The sequence below is a fragment of the Embiotoca jacksoni genome, unplaced genomic scaffold (genome assembly GCF_022577435.1).
Source record: "Embiotoca jacksoni isolate LCO1_2020_lvr unplaced genomic scaffold, fEmbJac1.0.p SCAF_6, whole genome shotgun sequence".
NCBI classification, from domain to species: domain Eukaryota; kingdom Metazoa; phylum Chordata; class Actinopteri; family Embiotocidae; genus Embiotoca; species Embiotoca jacksoni.
Window position 1 is genome coordinate 558,496 of NW_027185414.1, and position 24,913 is coordinate 583,408.

The following is a 24,913-nucleotide window of genomic DNA, read 5'->3' on the forward strand; positions in this document are numbered from 1 at the left end:
CTTGCACACCAGCACTGATGCAGAGTTTCACATAGCATTGCCCTAATGGCTTAGATAGGCCTCAGTGTGGCCAGTACTTTCCACTGAAAATACCCCTCAATGTTCGAAGCTTCCCTCCTCAATTGTACACTTGCCTTTCGCTACAACCACTGCAACCTCTGATTTGAAAATGGCCAGGCGGAGGTGCGGGGCAGAGGAGAAAATTGTACCTGCTTTTATACCAGCAGGATCCAGGCAAGGAGTTAAGTGTTCACTTAAAACAGAGAGGCAGGAAACAAGAGGGGCACCGAGCTGCCGTACAGTTTTGCCCTCTGTTGTCTTTGCATGAAATGAAAGATGCAAGAACTATGTGTGTTCGTGTTTGTGAGTTTTCCTCCCCTCGCTCTGTCCTTTGTATGAAATGAGCCCAGATGGTGATTGATTTTTCAAGTGCTGACATCCCTGCTTGAGAAGCGCCCCTCCATTCTACACACACACACGCACATGTACACGCAGACGCACGCACGCACACACACACACACACACACACACACACACACACACACACACACACACACACACACACACACACACACACACACATACCCTTCTTTGTGCCGAGCAAGCCAGGCGCACTAACATCTCAGTGCCATCATCATCTTTGTGACTGCCAGCAATTGATTGACAAAAGTATGCATGCAAACAAATAGTCACACACATACATCCACACACAGCCATTCTATCAGGCAAGCACAGAGGTCATTTCCACCCTGCCCTTATTTGTAGATGCTCGTTTAAAAATTAGAACGTTAGATAAAATATAAAAAGCTTTGAGACTACTCAATTTTATTGAAATACATTTGGTTGAAAAAAATAAAATAAAAAAAACAAGGAACACAATATATTCACTGGTTCCAATTCCATAAAAGGAAACAATTATTTTGTTTGTAAGTTTTGTTTTCAGTCCCCCCCCCCCCCCCACACACACATGCACACACAAGCACACATACTACATACTATGTAACACTTTACGTTACATTTTTATTTATTTATTCTAAAGTTTAATCAAAATGGTATATACAACGTCTGTGTGAACAATGAGAGAATAAAACAGGGCAATATCAAAAGATAATGATTGAAGAGATTTTATAGAGTAGCATTTTACAAAATCTTTTCATTGTAAAAAACACAAAAAACAGAAACACAAAGCAATGGCAGGCAGGGACAGCATAAAGTGACAGAGAACTGTATGCTACTGCAGCCCCATTGAGTTAAAGTGGCTGTGTGGCTAAATGATGTCATTGGCTAACTAGGCGTTCTCAGGCCATTGCCTCTGTTTGCGTGACTAAATACATACAATTAAGACCTCGGCACTTCTCAATCTCTGTGAACTCATTGTTATCCCCGGGTTCAAGTGCACTGATAATGGGGGCCAGAGGAAAACAGGCGTAGCAGTGAGAGAGACAGAGAGCTGGTGGGTAAAATAGACATCTCATTATTAGTGGCATTCTCTTTCACCCCAACAGCGCTACTAAAGCCTTGTTCACTAATCTGTCCCCTTTTCTGCCGGTTCTCTTTTTTTTCCTGTAATCTTTCTCTTTGTCTCACTTTTTACTTTTTCCTCTTCCTATGATTTTTACATTCTTCCCATTGCTCTTTCCTTTCCTTTTGGCCTCTCACCACTCTCCATTTTTGTTTTGCAACACTTTGTATTAGCAGTTTTTTTCTCCAATTATGGCGGTAGCTTTTCACTAAAGGTCTGAGTTTGAGACACACACCTTGTCTGACATCTTGTTTAATACCACCGCACCGGTGACAGCCCTGGATGGAGGCAATATGTTTCCCGGTCTGGTCCATCCGTCTGTCTATCCCAATCTTGTGACCATGATGTCTCAGTAATGCTGCGAGATAATTTCTTCAAATTTTGCGCAAACATTCACTTCGACTCAAGGATGACCCAATTAGATTTTGGACAAAGAGCAATGCCACTGTATCATTATGTCTGTCCCCTTCTTGTAGGCTGATTAGTTTTAGTTGGATACTGTAGTTTGATGAAAGTAACCCTCGCATCCAGAGCAGTGGAGGTCAAACTGTGGTCTCCCTGCTGTAACGCACACACACAAACCAGATCGAGTGTAATCGTCTAAAGCGAGACTTCCCTGATGGCCTCAACACTTGACAGTGATGCCCCCAAGTCTCGGAGAAAACTGTAACTGGAGAACAATTGCTTCTGTCTGTCTTGAGTAACTGGATCACAATGCTTTCCTTCCTGGCCACAGGCACACACACACACACACACACACACACACACACACACACACACACACACACACACACACACTTACACATTACTGTACACACTCTTGCAGAAAAAAAGGACATACGCATAGATTCATTCACTATCACACATAAGAGTAAGAGAGGAACGGAAGTAAGCTCACACACAGGAAAAGCCGGTCTGCACAAGTTTGTAGGACAAGAGGTGTTTGAGGCATGTCGGGTGGTGTGGAGGAGGGTGACGCATTCTCCTCCAGTCAGCGGCGGGGTGCAGTGGTGGTAGTTGAGGTAAATGGATCTTATTTAGTGGCGCATCAACACGTGTAAGGGGGCTTACGGCTCATTACTCTGGGCCCCGATCCTCTCTGCTCACCCACTGATGGATGGCCAGAGCTGCTGGGAGGAGGTGCAGGTGGGGGGAGGTGAAGGAGAGAAGGGTGGACATCGACCATACCTTTCTTCCTTCACATCCCTCCCTTCACACACTTTGACCTTATGCTCTTACACTTCTTGTCCTCACTTTCCTCCATCCACTTTTTTCCTGCTTCAAAGGTAATTTTCATATTAGAAATTACAACATTTATGCACTCTATATCTAACTGACACACTCAAGACTGGATCACAACCACTTCATGAAAGGTTTTTTTTATATGCAGATCTAAACAAAAACCTTCAAAACCTTTGGTCTTTCTTAAGAAAAATAAAAGTGTTCATGCTAAGTAATGATAAATTCAAAGAAAACCTCTCAAACTGTTTTCTATTGTTATATTTATTTCTGAATTATAAATGAATTAATAAGTTGGCTTGCTTTCCTCTTCTGTTTCTTCTTTCCACTTTTAAACAAAACACAAAAACATACAAAAATAAATGAATCCATTCTATCCTCATTTACATGTATGTTCAATATTATTCCACAAATAATAATCCACTTTCCTTAAGACTTTAAGATCCAACTAAGAAGCAAGAAGTGACAAAAGGCAGACACACTTTTAATTATCATAGGAATGCACGGCCTGCTTTCTAAATATCATTTCAAAAAAATACAATGACGCACATCAATATTATCATACATTTTCAACCCTCTCTACCTGTTGTTCTTTAGAGGTTTGGTAGTCTGTAATTGCCTTAGTAGTCAGTAAATTTCTGCTCAGGCACTCTGCATTGGAGCTTTTTACCCCGCTCAAACCCGGTCTTCTCTATGTGGTGAACTTTTACACCCTTACATTAGCTCCCTGCCACTTAATTGTTACCAGCACACAAACCTGCACTGTAAACGTCACAGCCATGACACACAGCTACCACACACTCTCTCTCTCTCTCTCTCTCTCTCTCTCTCTCTCTCTATCACACACACACACACACACACACACATAGTATACTGCTTTCAAAGCACCCAGTCAAGTCCCTCCCTCTTAAGCTCGTAGAGCATTCCTCTCATTCATGGAAGCAGGGCCCTCCTAGTGAAGCGCTTAATTGGCTGCAGATTGCTCTTTAACCTCAGGGTTACACCGCACACACACACAAACAAGATGTGCACACACAAAGACATAGGAAAATCCACATACACACACCACCTGGGCAGGCTGTTAAAGTCTTAAGGGAAATGGAGAGTGGTTTTTACAACTCTGTAGGGAGGTCAAAGGTCAACAGATTTGTAACACACGATCTCTAAGGATCTGTCAGTCAAGGCTAAGATGCCATGGTGACTGTTGCACACACACACACACACACACACACACACACACACACACACACACACACACACACACACACACACACACACACACACACACACACATTATATTTGAATGCTTCTCTGTTGTCTCAAAGTGTCTGCTTTGCTGTTTGTATGCCTCCGCGACGGCAGCTCTATTATTTCGGTTGGTTGTCTGTACTTCCCATTCTTGTGAATGTGAATATTTTAGGATGACCTGGGGGGAATTTTTTTCATATTTGGCACAAACATTCACTCAATCCAAAGGATGAACTGATTAAAGGTCAAGGTCACTGTGACATTACAAAACACATTTGTGGCCATAACAGAATTCAACTGCTAATCGTGACAAATTTTCACAAAATTTCTAATGGGACAAAAGTGATAAAATGATTAGATTTTACAGCCAAAAAGTAAAAGGACAACTTAACTGTGACATCATAATGTTCTGCAGAAATACTTTTTTTTTTTTTTTTTTTTTTTTTTATCTTTGTTTAACGCCATAAGTCATGAACAGATGGGGAGATTGTTACCATATTTCACATTTGGCTGGATATTGAATTGGTGACACTAATCTTTGTTGCCCACCGTGAAACTGTGATCTTATAGATCTTCTGTGCTGTCGGGTTGAAGATGTGTGTAGAGCATTCAGTTTGGGTAGCGTCTTTCCAGCAACATCCTTCTTCAAAGCATTGTCAACTGTTATGGCTACAACTTTGAGTTCAATCAGTATCAGTTTTATTGGCCAAACATATGAAGACATACAAGGATTGCTTCAAAGTTTTCACTACATATATGAGACTGGGCATTCATGGGTATAAAATGCAACTTCTCTGGTTGACAGTGGCAACATGAGGTGTTAATTCTAATTATTTTCATTTCAGCTATCTCTGCAAAGATCGCATGATTTCATAAATTCTGGTCGAACATGCTGGGCAGGATCAGATGCAACCCAGTTGATCTTAGAATTATTTCAGTTCGATATGGAATTCTGTGTAGTACATCTCAGTACCAAAGCGATCCGTTTTAGCTGTCTGTCAGAGGAACCTTGAGTTTTCAGACCAGCAGGGCTAGGTGTGTTTGTCTGCCTACCTGAGTGTACTGTACTCTACTGTTCCTTAAAACCAAAACTCTGACTACATACAGATTTTATTCTGGTGTGAGAAAAACAGAAATTTGTGTTTTGCAGGCCAGATTCTAAAATTATATGGTAAATGTAAAGGACATGTCTGACAAATTTCTTCTTTTTTTACAATATAGTTCAGATGTTTTTATATTTTTTGTTTTTGTATGGGTGCACATGTTTGTCTCTGTCACACTTAAGATACATGGTAAACATGATTTTTTTTTTTACATCATTTACTCTTTTTCTGAAGAATTAAGATCGCAATATTTCTCTCCCAAATAGGCATTTGCACGTTTATCCTAGTGCATTAAAAAAAATAACTGATAATATCATTATATTTGACGGAGAAGAAAAACAAACACATTTTTTGAAGAGCTGCTTCTTCTCATTTTATAGCATTTACACATCTAATTTAATGAATGATAGTTTGCAAAGAAAAACAGGTAAAGATTCAGTAATGCCTGCCAGTCCTCCCACTGTATAGGCTTATGAATGATTAAGCTACTGTAGCAGCAAGGGCAGATCATATCACAGACGCCATTTTGTTAGTTCCCCCTGCAGTCTTTTATATCTCCACCAGTTGTTTACCATATTTATTTCAAACAGGATGATGGTGGTGGTGGTGTGTGTGTGTGTGTGTGTGTGTGTGTGTGTGTGTGTGTGTGTGTGTGTGTGTGTGTGTGTGTGTGTGTGTGTGTGTGTGTGTGTGTGTGTGTGCGTGCGTGCGTGCGCGCGCGCTTGCACGCGTGTGTGAGATGACAGTTGCATGCAGGGTGGCATGCTCAGAGTTAATGCCACAAATTGTTGTTAGATGCAGGTCTCTCTCTGCCATGCGTTTTGGACAGGAAGACAACGTGATTGGCTTTGTTCAATCTTCCTGGCAGCCTACGCCAGCTGACATCTGTTCCCTCCTAACCACTCAGACTTATCTCCATCAGGGAACGCACACACACGCCTGCACGCATGCACACACACACACACACACACACACACACACACACACACACACACACACACACACATACACACACACACACACACATACACACACACACACACACACACACACACACACACACACACACACTTGTAAAGGCAGGCACCGTCACATAAAAGAGGCACATGCACACATCGATTCATACACTCATACACACTTCCATACTTGTGTTTGTGCGGGGGGAAAAAAGCATGTCCATACTCGATGCTCATGTGCACACTCTCCCTTTAACTCACAGTGGCTCATTTTGTGGTAATGAAGAGTTCAGTATGTGCCAGTTGTACGGGAGCAGCAAGTGCATTGACACAAAAATACTACATTGTATTGAAATTATCGGGGTAAAAATAGACTGTTATTAGTTGAAAAAGAAGAGAGGAAGCCCCTGATTTGCCAATCCAGTCAAGAGTGATTGTGTTGCTGTTGCAAATCTTATTGCATTGCAAATTTAAATTATTGGTGGCTGAGTCCCTGGCACAGCGGCCTGGGTATATATCTTAGACGTGGAATCTAAAAGCAGAGTGGCATGAACACTCTCTGGGTAGAAAAAATAAAGAATTTGTCAGTTTTGCCTTTCCTTAGCAAATAACTGTCTTCGAAACTGGACGATGTTTAAAAGACCCCTTTTTTTCCCTCTGAAATGAAATGAGAGGATGAAAAAAAAAGAAGGGCGGGTGGAGAAAAAAGGACAGAAGTCTGTAGAGTGAGAGGGGGAGGCTGTTTGAAATTAGCCCTCCACTCTGGGGTCTTGGGAAATGAACGAGACACGTCCAGATTTGGTGTTTTTGTTGCAATTACCAGAAAACACCAGATGAATTCTTTTCAAGCCATGTGTGCTCGTTTGTGTATGCATGAGTGTGTTGTGTATGGTGAGCGTGCACAGACGTGGATGTGTAAGCATGTATGTGAGTGCATGTTCATGTGTGTATCTGTGTGTGTGTGTGAGAGCAGGTGGCAGGCATATTTGAAGATGACAGTAGGGGTCTGACCCATGCCAGGCTCAATAAAGCAGCCTTGTGATGGAGCTTATGTGACACACTATCCCTAGGGCTCTGAGGTCGTTCTCTCCCTCACACACATGTGCACAACACACACTCATGCACACACAGTTCCTCATTTCCCTAGTGGTGCTCTCTGTTTGATAGCGAAGGCTGCACTCTGATTGCTGTGGGTGCGTGTGAGGTCTGTGTGTGGTCTAATGACGACACACTGTACACAGCGTTATGCTATTGATCCAAGTCGTCACCTCTGTATTTTATACACAACTCATATTTCTAGCTCTAACAACCATCTACATATGTTATGAAATGTTTTGAATGCTGCTTATGCTTGTAAAGTTGATTTAAATCACTTGGAGTCAGTTAGTGTTGTGTTGTGCATCAAGCTAAACTAGAAAACCACTGGAGAATATACAGAAAACTCATACTAACAATCATATTGTAATGAAATTGACAAACCTCATCTCTGAAAAGTTCAACCAGACTTGTATTCTTGGTTTTGAGTTAAAAAAAAAAAAATCTTCTCATGGTCATTTCCATAGATTCATCATTTGAGCAGAGAGCTTACAAACCCAACAATAGACAAGTTTCAGTTTGACCTGTCATCAAGGTAGGCATGGAATCAATGACAGCTGATATTTATGACAGCATTTGTCTTTTAAAAAGTGAACAGAGGCTAAAAGGAGAAGTTTGAGAATATTCCTGTATGTTTTATACACTGATGAGAAAGCGTAAGGACAGATAACAAATTCAGTAAACTATGCTGATTAGCAAGTTTTGCCAATACATGTTTCAGAATGAGTCTAACACCTAAAATTCTCATCTCTAATGCTTTATCCTGCTATTAGAATAGATATGAGAACTTCATTTAAGTCTTCAAAGTTTTATTTATAAAATACTATATTTCGAGCTAAATTTGAGAATGACCTTTTTCTTGACAATATTGAACTCAGGTGTCTCAGTTTCGGTGTCCATCAGTAGTCTAAATACCTAAAGTTAACCAATGTTGGGTGGTGAAATTGCCTGAACAAAATCATTGCATCATTGTGATAAGTTTTTGCATAGACAGGCATGGCCTAATTTTTCTTTCCTTTTTTTTTTAAACCCCTTTTTCTGATCTTCTTACATTTAGTCAAGAGATTCAGTATGTTTCATCTCCATTTTGCTAGCTTGGATGGATTTGATTGTTGATATCAAAGCTGCCATTGGACATATTGATAATAGCTTTTATTTCAAGATTACATATACCCTTGCTCTAAGTAAACTACGTTTTGGATATAGAGATCAAAGTAATATTTCAGAAGACAGGTAGCATGGGATTGAAAGGCTTGTGGAGAGAGAAAACATTTATTTATTTGTTCTGATATAGCCTTTCAATTGTGGTTTCCAATATTCACATCTCATTTGCTGCCACAGTGAAACAAAGTAAAATCAAGTGACCTGGTGTATTTGCACACTTTTTTTTTCAGCTGTGCAGCTTGCTGGAAAACACGACCTGCAAGATAACATCAACTGAGTGACTGTGTGTGGTTAGAATGAATGCACGCATTGCTGTTTCTCATAGGCATTTTCAATGACTAAAACATGGTTTATGTAATTTCATACCTGAAACTCTGGTGGAGTGGAGCACAAGGTCTGATTTTGTTCCTTGCAGCTTTTCTTATAATACCATGTCAGGTTTTGTGTCCTTGCCATTTTACCATGATGCTTGTACTTTGTAGACGTGGTATCCTAGTATCTCAATTATCTATTTAATTTCAGTTTAAAGATTTCCCTTACTTTTCCTCCAGTTGTATTATAAAGCAGGTGTAGGTGTACAGCGAAAGTGCAAAAACGACCACGTCCACAAAAGTACATGCACCATATTCAGTGATTATGCTGGACAAGCTGTTCGGACTTTCATAAGCTTTTGATGTCACAAACTAAAACTCATGTCCGCATGTCTGCCCTCAGCATGGTTCTCTGTCAAAACTTTTTTCTGGACAAAAAGAACAAAACAGCCAGTGTTCATTCTCTTCCTGGAACAAGCAAGCTACACAATCGTCTGGGTATGCGTCATTTAGAAAAGAGTCAGCGAATCATAGGAGAGGGTCAATGATATAAATTTGCCTGAAAGACACAAACACAGAATATGTCTGTTCTTTGCAGAACTCTTGAGTGAGCCTTAAGATAGATGTAAAACTATAATGAGATGAGTTTTGGTAAGTGTAAAATACAGGACCTTTAATTACCACCTTTAAATTAATTTATCAGTCTGTGGATGTAGGAAACCACATGTCTTAGGGTCCAACTTGTATCTCAAAGATACAAGGTACCCGCAAACAAGTGTGGATTTCTTAAATTGAAAATGTAACGGGATTATTTTAAGGTGGGGGTATAACGATGTAATGTAGTTAAATAAAGAGCTTCACGGTGTACCATTAGCCGACCGAGCTATAAGCCTAAGGTGAAAGATGAAACATTAAATTAAAAAATAAAACCTTTTCATTTCAAAATGACAATTAATAGCAGTCATTGTTCCTGATGAAATGAAAGGTACCTGGTTACATGACATAGCTCACCCTTTCCATGGCATTTAATTGAAATCCAGATTAGAGAAAGAGACAGAGATAACAGCCGGGTAAGAGAGGAAAGATACTAACTATCAGCTACCAATCTGGGATCAGAGAGTCAGGGGCCATTTTGAAGAGCACATTTCATGTCACAGCAAATTCAGGTCTCAGATTAGATGTCTTCTAAACTTTGTTAATAATGATGATTTGTTTAAGGTTTTAAAGCAGTGATGTTGCACTAATTGACACCACAAATGACAAATATTGTCTTTGTTTGCATTCTCTCTTGTTATTTTTTATTACTTTAGTTTTTTTCTCAGTGTATACTCAGCCATCCTGTAACGGTTGAGTGGCCTGGAGCAGCTATTGGGCAAACAGGAAAGGCACCAGTCAACCTAACTTGGATGCAGGAAATAGAACATAAATCCAATCTCCACTAAGTAAAAGGAGAAACTAAAGGAGACACTGAAACACAAAGAAAAAGTCTGGGGAATTCTGTGCAGCAATTGTAAGGGAAACCAATCGGTGCTGCTTTGCCCCAGTGTGAATTGAACCCTAGTTGTATTTGTTAAGCTCCATCTTGGGTGCATATCTTTAAAGTTATATCAACAAATGTGTTTTTCTTTAATTTTGTCTTCCCTTATTTGGTCCTTAATGTATTAGGGTTTAGTAATTGGTAAATGATGTGAAGAGTCAGGCTTGATTTCAGAGCATTTGGACCATACTTTACATTGTATTGAACACTTGTGCACAAGCATGGTTTGTCAAAATAAGAATTGCACTTTCCATCTGAAACACCACCTTTACATCTGAAAAAAAGCTCAAGGTGAAAAAGTATAAATGTCTATCGCTGTTTCTCCCCATCTGAGCTTTGTCTGTGAAAAAGTGTGAACTAACAAGCCTTCAGCAGCTTGTAACACAAGGGGACATCTACCCCTGTTATTCAAGAGAAGTAGTGGAGTCTGGCCAAACACCACTGTTAAAAAGAGTGAGTGAGAAGGGGAGAATGAGTGAGCAGTGCTGTATAGTGAGTTGCCATTTATAATTGGCCTGCAGTGGTAGATGGTGGCTGGCATGGATTTTTTTTTTTCTTTTAAACACAATCTGTGTCTGCTGTCGGGGCGATGCATCGCTAATGACAGAAAGCTAGAGTGGTGTGGAAGCACAACAGCGCTGGGTAGCTACAAGGCCAGCCTTCAAAAATATGTTCACAATCAGATCTCAGATAGATGGATAGATGATGTCGCAGGATAGCAGATCATAAATAACCATTGGGGGTACCTTTTATTTTAAGTGATGATTTTCACAATTTATAAATGATCTGTCAGTTTGGACAACCAACAAGCCACCTTCCCAAAAAAACTCTCATCCAATCTCCAGAATAGATTCCTCTGACACTGCAGGGGAGGGACGCTCAGGCAGGCAGAACAGGGCCCAGATGCCCAGGCTTTTTGATAAAGAGCCCCCACCATCACCTCACCCCCATCTATTCTCCTTCCCAATGCCTCCTCCATAAACAATGAAAAGTTAATGAAGAGGTAACTTAATGATGTAATGAATATGGCAGAGCCCAAGGTCAAAACTGGCTACAGTCTGGGGCTGGGCACAAGACGGGACCAGGTGATAACACATGGTTTTATATGCCCCTCTCTCTCTCGCTCTCTCTCTCTCTCTATTTCCCTCACACACACACACACACACACACACACACATACACAATCATAGAAATACTCAGTCTCAGCATGCATGTAGATCTTAATATTATTTGTCAGCTGGCATTGAGAAAACAATCCTTGGGTTTGAATTGTTGTGTACAGAAATATGCTTTGTACCTTACGTATCTTTTGTCTGTGATGGAGGGGGATGCGCGTGTGTGTGTGTGTGTGTGTGTGTGTGTGTGTGTGTGTGTGTGTGTGTGTGTGTGTGTGTGTGTGTGTGTGTGTGTGTGTGTGTGTGTGCGTGCGTGTGTGTGTTTGTGTACTTATTTGCTGGGATGGAGAGATAAGAGTGTTTGAAGTACTGTGGGTGGTAAGAGTGTGCACTTTTTGTGTGCCTTTACAGCTGTGTGTTTGTAGCATCTACATTATTTTGCTGTGTGTGTGTGTGTGTGTGTGTGTGTGTGTGTGTGTGTGTGTGTGTGTGTGTGTGTGTGTGTGTGTGTGTGTGTGTGTGTGTTTGACAGTGCAGGGACCTGTTCTGATGTTGGAGCTCATGATTAAAAATTGAAAAGGTTTGAATGACACAGTCGAGAGTTTGGCAGATCCAGGTACGATCGATGGAGCTCTGGTGAATGGCCACTATCCCTGCTTGTTGGGTGGCAGAGCATTTGGGAGTGTATTTGTGTGTAAGCATGAGTGGGGTGTGTAAGTTCAGGCTTTAGATAGTTTGTAAAATAGTTACACTTTAAAAATAGCACAGAACTCTATGCTCATTTATATGAGCATTTGTTGAACACTGGCTGTTTTACTATCTAACTGTGAGGCATAATCCAACTAAACTTATACTTCATTGGAATAATGGGTGTACTGGTAAAATACAACAAAAAAAGGGGCAATGATAGTATAAGAGAAGGAATGATGATAATAAAGGGAGGGGGAGAACAGTTCTTAGATTGTGGTTTACCCAGCGGCCAGGTGCTCCCCTTCTTCGATTTGTTTAGCCTCTGCCAGGATAACGAAGTGTCTACACCTCAGTTTATCCTCATATAGCCTCTCACCCCATATGGGGGAGGGGAGCAGGAGACTGAGGGAAAGCTGAATGTAGAATATACAGAGGAAATAAACGGCAAGGAAAGGCAAACAGTAGCAAGATGGAAAGAAGAAGAATGAATGGGGAGGAACCAGGAAGATAAAGACAAATCTTTCACCAATTCACAGTTCAATTCAAGAACCTGTATTTTCTAGTGTAGGTTTGCACAGATGCAAACCAAGAATGGCAGGCAAGCTAACTAACTTTGATTAGCTAACTTTCAGTATGGAGGTTCTATGACATGAACTACCTCCTCTGTCATCCTTTGTCTTTAAACTTGCTTTTACTCTAAAATGTATTTGTTGACCTCAACTTTAACAAATGATATTATTTCTGCAATCCCAGCAGCTCATCTTTTTTTTTTTTTTTTTTTTTAAACACACATTTTCCACCTGCTCATACATTGGCCTGTCTGGTCAGAGGTTATGGTTAAGTAAGTAGTAGTGCAGCATTTATACATCACAACAAATAAAATAATTATGTTGCACAGACATCAAACTGCAACAGTCAGCACACATTATACATGTCAGCATGGATCATGCTTGCAGCTTCCTTTCAGAATAAAATGGTTTTGCAGAATCACTTCTCACTTGAATCCACAGGGAAAATAAGAATGTTTTTTCATATGTGTTTCTCATTACAATGATTACCAAACATTCAATACAGTGCAGCTTTCTCTTGTGGCAATGCAAGGTCTTGTCTCATGTCAGTGTTTGCATTTCTTCCTTTCTGGCTTTGTTTTGTTTTTTGTTTTTTCATTTTGAAATGCAGGAATAGTTTGTTTGGAGATTATTAGGAACAAATTAGAGTAAATTATAGCTCAGAAACAGCATTAAAAGTCACAAATAACACTCTTCTGGCTGTTTTAAATCATATTCATCAGATAGAATAATTTTGTTAATGTGAGTAATGACTCCTCCATGCAGGCAAAAGTTAGTCGTAGCGTTCCACAGGGTTCTGTACTTGAACCAATATGTTTTATGTTATACATGAATGCTGTTGGCTATACGATAAGGAAACACATATTTTATCTTGCTCTTATTTTATTAATGAATGCTAAAAAAGATAAATGGTCATTTCAAAAGCATGCATGTGATGGAGCCACCTTAAATCTACACTTTAAAAATGTTACGGTTTGGAGACGTCCTGAAAGAGTCTTCGAGCCCCGCATCAAAATTCACAAGTAGCACAGCTAACATGACTAACTTTGACGTAATAGCATTGGCACTTTGGTTTAGAATACCTTTGTTAGTGTGTGCTATGTTGAAATGACAGTGTTTGCAGGGCTAATAATATTTGACCAACACTTCCAGTGTTACTAATTTGGCCATAAGATTGGGCCCTTTGCATTTACTTGATTGAAAATTAAAAATTCTATTCAAATGTCAGAAGACACAAGACATGAGGTTTCTGTTGTGTTAAAGAAAGTTGTTTAGCCTTCAATCCTTGAGTCAAAATATGTATAGCACTACTAGAATAGGCTGTGGTGTGTGACGTATTTGTACAGAGCAATATCCGCTGCATCACCATTGCAATCCATTTGACAAAGTGTTTTTGGTGGCTCAACAGGCTGCAGCAGTGCAGCTAAACTTGCTTACAATCTTTGCCAGTGATGTTTTTTTTTTTTTCCTGTTAGTCTAATCTGCGTGCTAAAAGCAGAATTCTCTAAATTTAGCATTTCCAAGGCGATCTATGATCCATCTGATCTGCTGGACAGCAGACATGGTAATGCACTGGCACTGTAATGCACTGGAAGTTATTGTATTATAAGCACGGGTGCTCTATTATGAGATGATGAGAATAGCATTTCTGCTGTGAGTGTCTTAAGAAGGTTAAAGAATTGAATCAGAAATATTTCAACGCTGACCTACAGTTGTTTTGCATATAATATGTCTTATCACAATGGTTGCATTCTCACTTTAAAACCCATTATGGAACCTGAATGGGGTTTTAATAAGCATTTATGGTTTGTGTGTTTAAGACCTCACAGTGAAGATAAGATGGGCATGGGCCTTATTGTCTAGTTTCAATATAAAGTTGTCTTCCATACTATTTCCAACTCAGCAGTTGCCGCCACATAGAAGAACAACAGAGGAAAATCAGAAGTGTAGAAATATGTTGAAATGTAGCTGCCCATGTTCTGAGAGCATTTACCATGTTGGTCAATCATGTTGAAAACTCCAATGCATTGTCTTTAGAAGGAAATGTTAAATTGTGTGACACCACTACAGACTAGGATCATAGATAACCTGGAAATAAACATTCATGAACTGCCGTGTCATGGTAGACACTAGTGGGTCTTAATACGACACTCATATCTCACAGTTTGATCTTCTCAGTCGCATTGATAGCTTGGAAGAAATGTTGAGTGCCGTGTTAACTCGGGGTCATTTTGACAAAATGTAAACACTCAATCTCCCCATCAAATTCCATTAAAACCCTGTAAGAACACAAACACACACTCCAAAAAGAAGCCCCCAAGCAGTGGCATTAAACAAGTGCTCTCATTTGGACATAAATAGTGTGATCTTATTCTCATAAATCATGCTGAGATTGTGCATTTGGCCTGAGCAAAGGCTTCAGGTTCGCACACTCCGTCTGTAAACAGGTTCTCCTTCAGCCTCTTACATCTTCAATACGAGTCAGCGTGTAATGTGTGAGATAGTGTTTGCCTGAATATATATGTGTGCAAGGTTACTGGGCTTGATCCATTTTAAAAAGAGTCTTGCTGTAATCAAAAACAATAACTGCTCAAAGCATAAACTCTTCCAGCACACCCACCCCAGCCCACCCCTTCCACCCCCCACACCCCTACCCTCTCCTTGAAGTATGAAATAATATTCTGTGTGTGGGCCTTGGCCGAACGCTGAGAACGCAAACATTTCACAATAAAGTTGTTTAAATAAAGGCCTTGGCATAGATGGCTGGGAGATAGAGGACATGCTGCGTTAATTACAAGCCCCTGTTAAAATAAACCGCCGGTATAAAATATGACTCTCTCCCTCTCCCATTCTTGGGGATTTGAACCTATAAAATATCAGCGAGGTGTGTACCTCAGATGTGCTGTTTGGAGACCAAACACAACAGCAGCTTTTCTGGTTGGAGATTGGAAAGGAGAGCAAGACAGACAAAGAGAGAGAAAGAGGGAAAGGGGGGCAAGATCTGCAAAAAAACACAACAGAGCTCTACAATCAACAAAGAAAGCAGTGTTTATTCTGCATTTAAAGACTTATGAATTCTTCACGCCCCCGCCTTGCCAGTGCATGGCATTAACTGAAAGGGAAAATAGCCCAGTTAAGCACCAGGTTTATTATTCTTCAAACTCCTGTCTGAAAAGTAATCTGCTTTAAAGGCACAGTAAATGTACTGGTGTGCTCCCTCTGTATCTGTTTCAGCCTTTCCCTTAGCAAGCAGTATGTCTGTGTGTGTAAGTGAGTAAAGTCACATTGCAAAGAGAGAGGCAGAGAGATGGATTATTTTTCCTGAAGTGTGGACTTAAGTTTCTGCTCTCTGCTGCTGGGTGGCCCACTGCGCTTTAGCCATGTTAACATAAGAATAGCGTGGTGGCCAGGAGATGAGGGAGGGGAAGGAGGGGCTGGTTAGCCGGGTAGCTGGTTTAAATTATTCTGCGCCTCCGCTGCTGCATAGCAGGAGCTGTTGTTATCCACTTAGAACATCAGACGATTTGTTCCTTCTCCCTCTCTCTTCTCTCCTTCTCTCAACCCTGTGGGCGTCTTTATTCGGGACCCTTTGTACCAGTGTTATGTTATAATGCCTGTCCCGGCCAGGGTGTACCTCATTCACTGCCACTTGTATGCTTTTCCTACCCTGCACTTTTTTAATTCAGAAAAAGCTTTTAAAAAATGTTTGTTGCTCTGGGATTTTGTCCTGAAAAAGTCCCATAACTGATACTAACGCCTTAAAAAAGGAACTCAATTTTTCATCCGCTGTAGTTGATCGGGAAAATTAAACTTGTCAAAGCTCTATTCTGGTAAAAGATTCTGCCCCTGTGAGGATTATCGCAAAAATCTAAATATCAAATGTTAACTCTCCTGGCTGACATCCAGGCTCAGTGACGAGAGCTGTGACGCTTGCAGGCCCCGATGAGGAATGCAGTTATGAGGAGATGTTTGTATACATTCAGGCTGCGCCTTGGAAAGCAACGATGGTGGTTGAGCACAGCTTAAAGACATCTGGATGCGATGAATTGCCATTTGTCTAAACAATCAAGAGTCTTACCAAAGCCACCCAATGTGCACTGTGCTTTTAGTACATACTTGTGCAATGTGCTTCAACAGAGAAGGGATATTGACAAATATTTCATAGTGACAGTCTCATGAGAACTCAAAATGAGGTTGATTTTTTTTTTTCTTTTTTGTGCATCATTCCAGCAATCTGCTGTAAACATAAAAACGTGATGGCTAAAGTTAATTTTGAACGAAGGAAGGTGGGAATTGTGAGTGAAAACAATGTTGGCATTTGATTGTAATAAGACTGAGACAAATCAGTGATATTTTAATCTAAATGCATACATTTTGTGCTCATTACATTTATACTAAAGAAAAGGAAAATAGTCCTATTTTGTGTTTAACCATTAGCCATTATTTCACCCAGGGAAATTGTTTAAAACAACTTGAACTTGACTTGACTGCAAAAGCTACACTATCTTGTTGGAATGGCTTTCTATGCAGGCTTAAGACACAAAATCATCTGATAAACAACAAGACAAAGAATGAAGCATCATCTTTCAAAAGAAATGCCACACCTTTAGATTTATTTTCTAATTAATTCAATTAAACAAATGGTTTGGCCAGTCATAGCAGCCAGTGATGTGACTATGATAGTGGTGTGTGTGTGTGTGTGTGTGTGTGTGTGTGTGTGTGTGTGTGTGTGTGTGTGTGTGTGTGTGTGTGTGTGTGTGTGTGTGTGTGTGTGTGTGTGTGTGTGGTGGTGGTGGTGGTGGTGGTGGTAGTGAAGGGGGCAGGCAGACATGACTGGGATAATAAGCGTCATGGAATCTAATCAGATTTCTAAGAGGAATTGATTGTTGTGAGGCAGCCGGTGCAGGAGTGGGGTTGACAATAAGCTGAAATTTAAGTGTTAATTTTTATGCTAATCCTCTGGCATCTCTGTGTGATGCAATTTGGTCCAGCAGCCCCTCGACTTTGCGCCGCAGATATGAAATTGTCCCGTGTACAGAGAAAATGTCAGCTTGCCAGACCCTGAAAGCTTGTAATTTATTAGGTATGTTTCTATTAGTATGTGTCACAGTTGTTAGGGAGCCACATGCACAGGCAGGCAGCCACACCACCTTGTTCTCTCCCTCCCTTCCTCTCTCATTCTGTATATTGCACTCATTCTATTCCTCTACACCAACTTGCCTCACCCTCCCTTCTCCATCTTTTTTTTTTTCTCGCTCCACATTGGCATCCATTTCTTTAGCATGTCATGCACATGCACGCATGCACACACACAATGACACACACACACACACCATGCATGTTCTTAAGATGGTCTCGGCTCAGTGGCTGCTACACTGGGGCCTTAATGTATTATCATATATCGGGGTGGTCCTTGCCCCCTGGACAAAAGGCTATTTAATACAATTTAATGACATTCCCAAGAATTTGTGTGTATATATGTGTGTGTTTGAAAATGGGTACGGAGGGGGATGAGGGGTGTCGGTAAAAGAGAATAAAAGAAAGACAGAAGGAGGGACAGGGGAAAGAGAAAAATAAAAAAAGGCAGAGGCCCAGATGAAAATAGCATCTGTGTTTTTCATGGCTCACGCAAACATCGCAGCGTAAAATGTGTGACTTTCCCTTCCCATTTATTTTTGCTTTCTTAGTCTCTACCTGCAGAATAAAATGTAATTTGGGGAGGTGTTTGAGGTTGAGGGCCTAAATATGAGTAGACTTTTAAAATCACCGTCTTTCCAGGCCTTGGCAGGCCACATAAGCAGAGGAAGATATGCGCTGTAAAAAGTAAAAAATAGTTATAGCACAATGTAGAAATGCTGCTACTCCAATGCAAAGGTCAGAAAAGTACAACCCTTAACATTTTTATGATATAATACCCCATTTTGATACTGTTTAATTGCCTTTCCTGTGCAGGATTTAAATTGTCAACCCATGCACAAGAGATTTACAGGAAATAAATTGTGTGTGTACATATTACTTTCACTTTTACAGTGTTAAACAGAAATCTGAGGCCCCACAATGGCTCCTTAAAATATGTTCATATACAAACAGATTTTCCACAACAGATGTGTTGACAAAAACATATTTCCGCCTATCTTACATAAAGTAAATCAGCATTATAGGGAAACATATTCAGTTAATGTCTATGCAAAGTTGAAGAATGAACATATCTGTAAGACCACTACTGGAAAATATGATCAATGTTTTTATGGGTCTTAATAGACTAGTCAATATATACAGCTCGCCATGAGCCTTGAACTTTGAGTGTTAATTTTTTATTATATTTGCTATTTTATCTACTGTTAGGTAGCATTAGCTATGCATTTTGCAACCTCATTATACACTTTTTCTTCAAAAGATAACTTCAGACTAAGTTGTCGTTGTAGCTACGAAGTAAAATACACTATTTCCTCCTAAATTAGTATAAAGTTGCATAAAATAAACTTGAGTAAATGTACTCAGTCAAACCAGTCTTACATATCACAATGTGAAACAGCTCCATTAATCCACAGCGCAAACATATCGTTTTACAGCAATGGCTCAATAATTGTGAGAAGAAAGTCAGTGTGGTTGGATGGATCAAATACAAGACTTCCACCCAGAAGAGCAATGTTGAAAAAACAATACAAATGTAGATTAATTTCAAGTAACAAGCAGATTTAAGCAACATATTAAACTTACAGAACGCACATAATGTAACTTAAATTATCTACGTAACGTCACTCCAGTAAGTAACTTATTACCCAAAACATGATCTTTTCCCAAATCTAACCAAGTCGCTTTCATGCTGAAACAGTTACGTGACATGGACGCAGGCCATTAGAAAAGAATAGACCATGAAAAATGTAAGCATCTTACAATTAGTGAGGCGGAACTGTGCGACTAATGCGTTTTGTGATGCGGACTAACATAGCCATGACACATTTTGATGTGAGACTGGGTTGAATTAGTTACTTTCCACCACCTGTTAGGAAGAAAAAGTCAGTTCTAGCAGTGAGGCCGTGAGGTCAGACAAAAAAAAGGGACCAGGGACAAACAATGAGTTTTCACAAATTTAAACAAAGATACTTCTTTTTTCTATTTTTTTTTCTACTCTATTCCATGTTTAGTCATCCTCTTTATGTTTAAACACTGATAAAATCACTGTGCTCTCTGCTCGTGTGTTGAGTGGTACTAGAAAGCCAGTCAAAACTGTACTCAGTGGGCCCAGAAAAACACTGAAAGGTTTGGATGCAATTCACATATAGGTCAATTAAATGCAACAACATCTGCTCTCTCCCTACCATTTGCATATAGCATTCATATGTTAATGATGTCCTTTTTTTTTTTTTTTTTTTTTTTTTTTTTTTTCCCTGCATGTGTGTATGTGCATGTGTTTGTGTGTGCTATTTGTTTCTCTCTCTTTTCCTGTACTTCCTCCCCTCCTCCCAGTCTCTTTGTATCGCCAAACAAAAAGAGATGCTGAAAATTTGGATTCATACTTCCCTTTTTGAAAAAAACACAGATACACCCGTCCTATTTTCACTTCCTCTTGCCTAACGATTAAAGGGGAGGTTAGACGAGTGCCACAGTTGTTCCATTGCCATGCCCCTGATTTCGACAAGAAGCCCCTTTAACAGCAGAGAAGGCGAGGCCCTATCTCTTCCCCAAGCAGCTTAATGCCTTATAAATCAATGATGACACAGATGGACTAGCGATAATCTATTTAGAATGCCTCACAGCAAATATTGTTGTGCAGATGATTAGACAGACAGTTATTTTAACTCAGACCCCTAAACCCAGTCTTCCGCTTCTCATAATGCTCTGCAGATTTATAGTAGTAATTTGGGATTTGACATTTTTGTTATTAGAAATAAATTTTGCAAAAAACAGATGTATAAAATGGTAGAAATTAAAAGTGAAATCAGGTTGCGCCAGGGCAATGTGTGTCTCCATGTTTGTTTGTCTTGGTGCAAGTGTGTTTAAAAAAGACGGTGTGTGTGTGTGTGTGTTTGGGTGGCATGGGCAGCTTGAGGAACAAAAGACACTGGTGCTGGTGTCTCTGCCAAGGCCATAATGATAAGGCATGTTTCTTCAAAGATGGGGGAGGCAGACCTTTAGCAGAATTGTATCTCCAGGGCATTTACGTATGAGTGTGTGTGTGTGTGTGTGTGTGTGTGTGTGTGTGTGTGTGTGTGTGTGTGTGTGTATGCGTGTAGGCGTGTGTGTGTGTGTGTGTGTGTGTGTGTGTGTGTGTGTGTGTGTGTGTGTGTGTGTTAGACAGACTAGTGACACAAGGGGGGTTAATGGCAATCCAGGGTCTCTGCCCCTTTTCATGGTCGATGGGTCTCAATTTAGCGTGTGAGGGCGAGGAGGTGGAGGAAGAGAAGAGGAGGAGCTGGAGGAAAAAAAGAACAGAGGAGGAGAGCAAAAATGAAGTGGAGGTTGTCAGACGTGGCAGCTGCTAGGAGGCCCTGATAAATATAAGCCCCTATTGATCGGTTGAAAATGAAAGATCCCCGAGTGGCATGCAGTATTTAGCTTCTTGTCTGCCTCGCGTCAGCGGTGGCCTTGCCTTGGAGGGATAGATTTTCAGCTGTGCCTCCGGGCACCGCAGCACCCCGGCTTTGATTTCATCTTTAACCTTTTTCAGCTGCATTCCCTTGACCTCTGAAGCGGCGCTTACTGAATTTGTTAGATTTCCATCTTGACAACGACCCTTCCCCCCACCTCGTGCTCGTCTTCTTTTACAGTGTTCCTGTCTTTTTCTTCATGCTGCATCCCCTGTCCATTTTTCTCTCCACCTCTCAACTCTATATATCATTATCATCTCCTCTTCTAATCCTTCCCCTCCTATTTTTCTCCCTGTAGGTTGCCATTCCAGTAAGCAGTAGTCAGTGAAGAGTGACAGAGGAGGCCTCTTGATCCTAACAAACAGGTTGCCCACCAGTATGCAGTTGGTGTAATAAGGTAAGTTAACACACAATTCTTACCTTAGCCTGTAGCAAAATGTCTTTAAATTAAAAATGTCTCTCATTTTTCTAAACCTTGTATTATATTTGCTTCTCATATTGTCAGGATAAAAAAAAAAAAAAGAAAAAAAGACAGATATACACACAAATATATGCACACATACACTCACACATTCCAACTGTTCATCATACACTCAACATTTAGTCTTGTCCCCAAAGGCACTCTGTCTTAAACCAAAACACACACACACACACACACACACACACACACACACACACACACACACACACACACACACACACACACACACACACACACACACACAGACAGTCACACAGCTACAGTACACTGCTGCTATGTGCACAGACAGAACTTGTAACAATCTGGATTGTGATAATCTATGATAATCATCCACCACATGCCACCTAAAAACGCACATGGGTGGCATTCAACACCCACACTGGCACATTGCTTCAGTGTATCTCGTCTCCCTCTGCCGCTCTCCCCAATGTCACTACCTCCAGCGTCAATGTCACCACTCTGCTCCTTATTTCTCTTTTATGTATGAGGAGACTTGCACTATAACACACAGCAAAGGGGGGAAAAAGAACAAATCTTGCACAATTTATGTTTGGCATTAGTGTAATTGAATCTCACTCGTATATCAAAGTAAGAAAGTTGCGAGGTGTGGGTGATATAAATGCAAGGTAGGGATCCATGAAAACACAGATCTGTCCCTCCCCTTTCCCTTGTCTCTTGAACAATGTCTCCCATCTCTTTTTTTATTCCCTCCCTCTCTCCCCTCCTTTAGCTAGATGGATGATAAATTCCCAGCTACAGAGCCAGCAACAGCTGTTGGCAGACAGGCTTGATATGAGAATAGCAGCATAGGATGAGCAGGCATTAAAAATTAATATGCTATTTAGCCTAGGTGTATTTTAGGTATTTGACATTTTCATGTCCGGGACAGACTAAATTTATTCATAGTACAGAAAAAAAAAAAAAAAAAAAAAAAAAAAAAAAGAGGAATGGGTGTAAGGATGTGAGTGGGTGATGCAGGAAACACTAAGTGAAGGCCATTCTGGTTTTATGGTCACCCTGTTTCACTTTGCCTCCCACCACAGCGATCAGTTTGTCTGTGTGTTATATGTCTGCTCCACATGACAAGGCTGCTAGTAATGATAACACTACACACAGGAGGAACCTGTTGTCCAGCAGAGCTACTTTTTCTACTCCTGGGAGGTGTGGCTCCAAGGTTGTTACATATCTCACATGGTCATCTTTCACTGTTGAGCATGACTTTTTTTAACATTATTCAGACCAATCATGATATTTCAATATGCATTTAGTTTCAGGAGAATATTTTGGTTTTGTACACTGACTTCCCAGAAAAAAAACAGCAGTATAAACATCCATTTACCTGGTGTGGTGTTTCTGAATAATTATATGATTTAGTCATCTGCACAGCAGGTGGTTGTACATGGGCAATATCTTAACAATCTCGCCCCATACAGAGTAAGTCTGATGATTACCATGTGTCCAAAAGTCCACACATCGTCACATGTTAATGAGAGGTCTTATTGTTACTAGAATTTATTGTCACACCTACATTTAATTCTTCGTGATAAGCAAACTCCTGCAATTTTACTAAGTGCCCTGAGATGAAATGTGTTGATTGTGCGATTTGGTGCTATATAAATTGAATGGAATTACATTAAATTAAATTTAACTGAACAGAATTAAAGCAAGGGTTTTTAAGGAGGTTGTTATGAAGACAAATGTGTTTTAACCATTATTTTCTTTCATTAACCAGGTAGTTTTAGTGTCTAAGTAAACGTGAACTATAGTTGTGGCAAATCAAAAGACTGGCAAATCCATTTGTTTTGTTCTTTGTGATGGTAATGTCCTGCAAAGAGGTGAATTAGATCAGAAAATGTATGGATTGTTTTTGAAGGTGATGACAAACTACCTATTTTGTCATTTAGTTTGTGTAATTTGTTGATTACGAAAAGAAAGATAGCAGGTTTACAGGTTGGTTTAAGCTGATTATTCAAAGCTTTTGGAAGGTGATGTGTTCTACAGACTTCACATTTTAGTTCCAGGAAGAGGGAACACATTTTGTGTGTGTTTGAGTTGGCATTATAGTAACAGCCATGTTGACAGGTGACTATAAATGCTTCAAAGAGCAGACAGCCACGTAAGCCCGAATTTGTAATTTTGGATCAGCTCTTTAAAGATAAATAAAGCTTCAGAAAAAAAGAAGTCAGATGCTGAATGAATGAGGAACAAAAAGAAATACTGTAGATGCAGAGTAGCAATATCCAGTATTCTCCTTTTTCCAGATTAGAAACTTAAACACCAGATGTCATTATAGACAAAATAACAAGAAATATAAACTTTACATTCTGTTCCCTTAAAACGTGCAGTTCTACTTCACACAGAAATCATTTTTGGAATAAATTGATGCCAGTCACTTTTATGTTACATACTGTATATACTGATCTTGAATCTCTGACTACTCTTCCAAAGGCGCAGGATTAGGGTGCTCCTGTACTGCTACTGAACCTCTGTTCCACATTCAAACATAAGACCCCTGGAGGTCCAGACAGCAAAAGTACAAGTCGTATGCAGGGCCATGGACAGAACTCTCTGTCATTATCTCTCCCTCTCTCCATCTCCCCCTCTCTCCCTTTTGCCCCACCTTTGGTGATTAATGGCTAATGCTGCTCCAGTACATCTCTATATCCCTTCTCATCCTTCCCTCACTAATCGTTGTGAAATCTTAGACATGGCCTGGATTTGGGTTCCTACAGAAAAAGTAGGATTGGACTGGATTGGAGTAGGGATGGAGGGGAGGAGGCGGGTTTCCACCACCCACAGCATCCATATCTATACATTTGTCTTCCCTGATAAGCCAGGTTTCCTTTTTTTCACATACCTTAAAATAGCATATATTTTTATACCATTTCTCTCTGTTCATCAAAAGAAAATTAGGTCAATTGGTCAGGAGAGAAATACTGTCCTCTGTGCAGTAATCCAACTCTATCATGGTTCTTCAGAAAACTATTTGTGTTTCCTGTTTGAAACACAATGTAATGAATAGACTGTACATCATTTTTTACTTGTGAAAAAAGGACTACAACAATTCACTTCGTTCCAGATATAATTATGATGTCATGTGATGAAAGATTATACTGCTAGGCTCTCTATGAGTTTGTGTGACACACATTGATCTAACATATAAAATCTAAAAATAATATGAAATCATTCACCCTCACGCTAATGTGAGAATTGTTGGAACTATTCTGAATTGTTCTCTCTATAATGTTGTCTGAGGAAGTGAGGGTGTGTACTTATGATGTGATTTGGATCT

The 24,913-nt window shown here is 40.1% G+C and overlaps 1 protein-coding gene across 7 annotated transcripts in view; it reads left to right on the forward strand.

Moving 5' to 3' along the window:
• Positions 1–24,913, forward strand: part of znf536 (zinc finger protein 536) — a 197,828-nt gene that overhangs the window by 59,654 nt on the left and 113,261 nt on the right. For all 7 annotated transcript variants that reach the window (XM_069173410.1, XM_069173407.1, XM_069173412.1 and 4 more), the window contains one exon: positions 21,439–21,537. The gene's annotated coding sequence lies outside the window, so the exon portion shown is untranslated. The remainder of the gene's footprint in view (positions 1–21,438; positions 21,538–24,913) is intronic.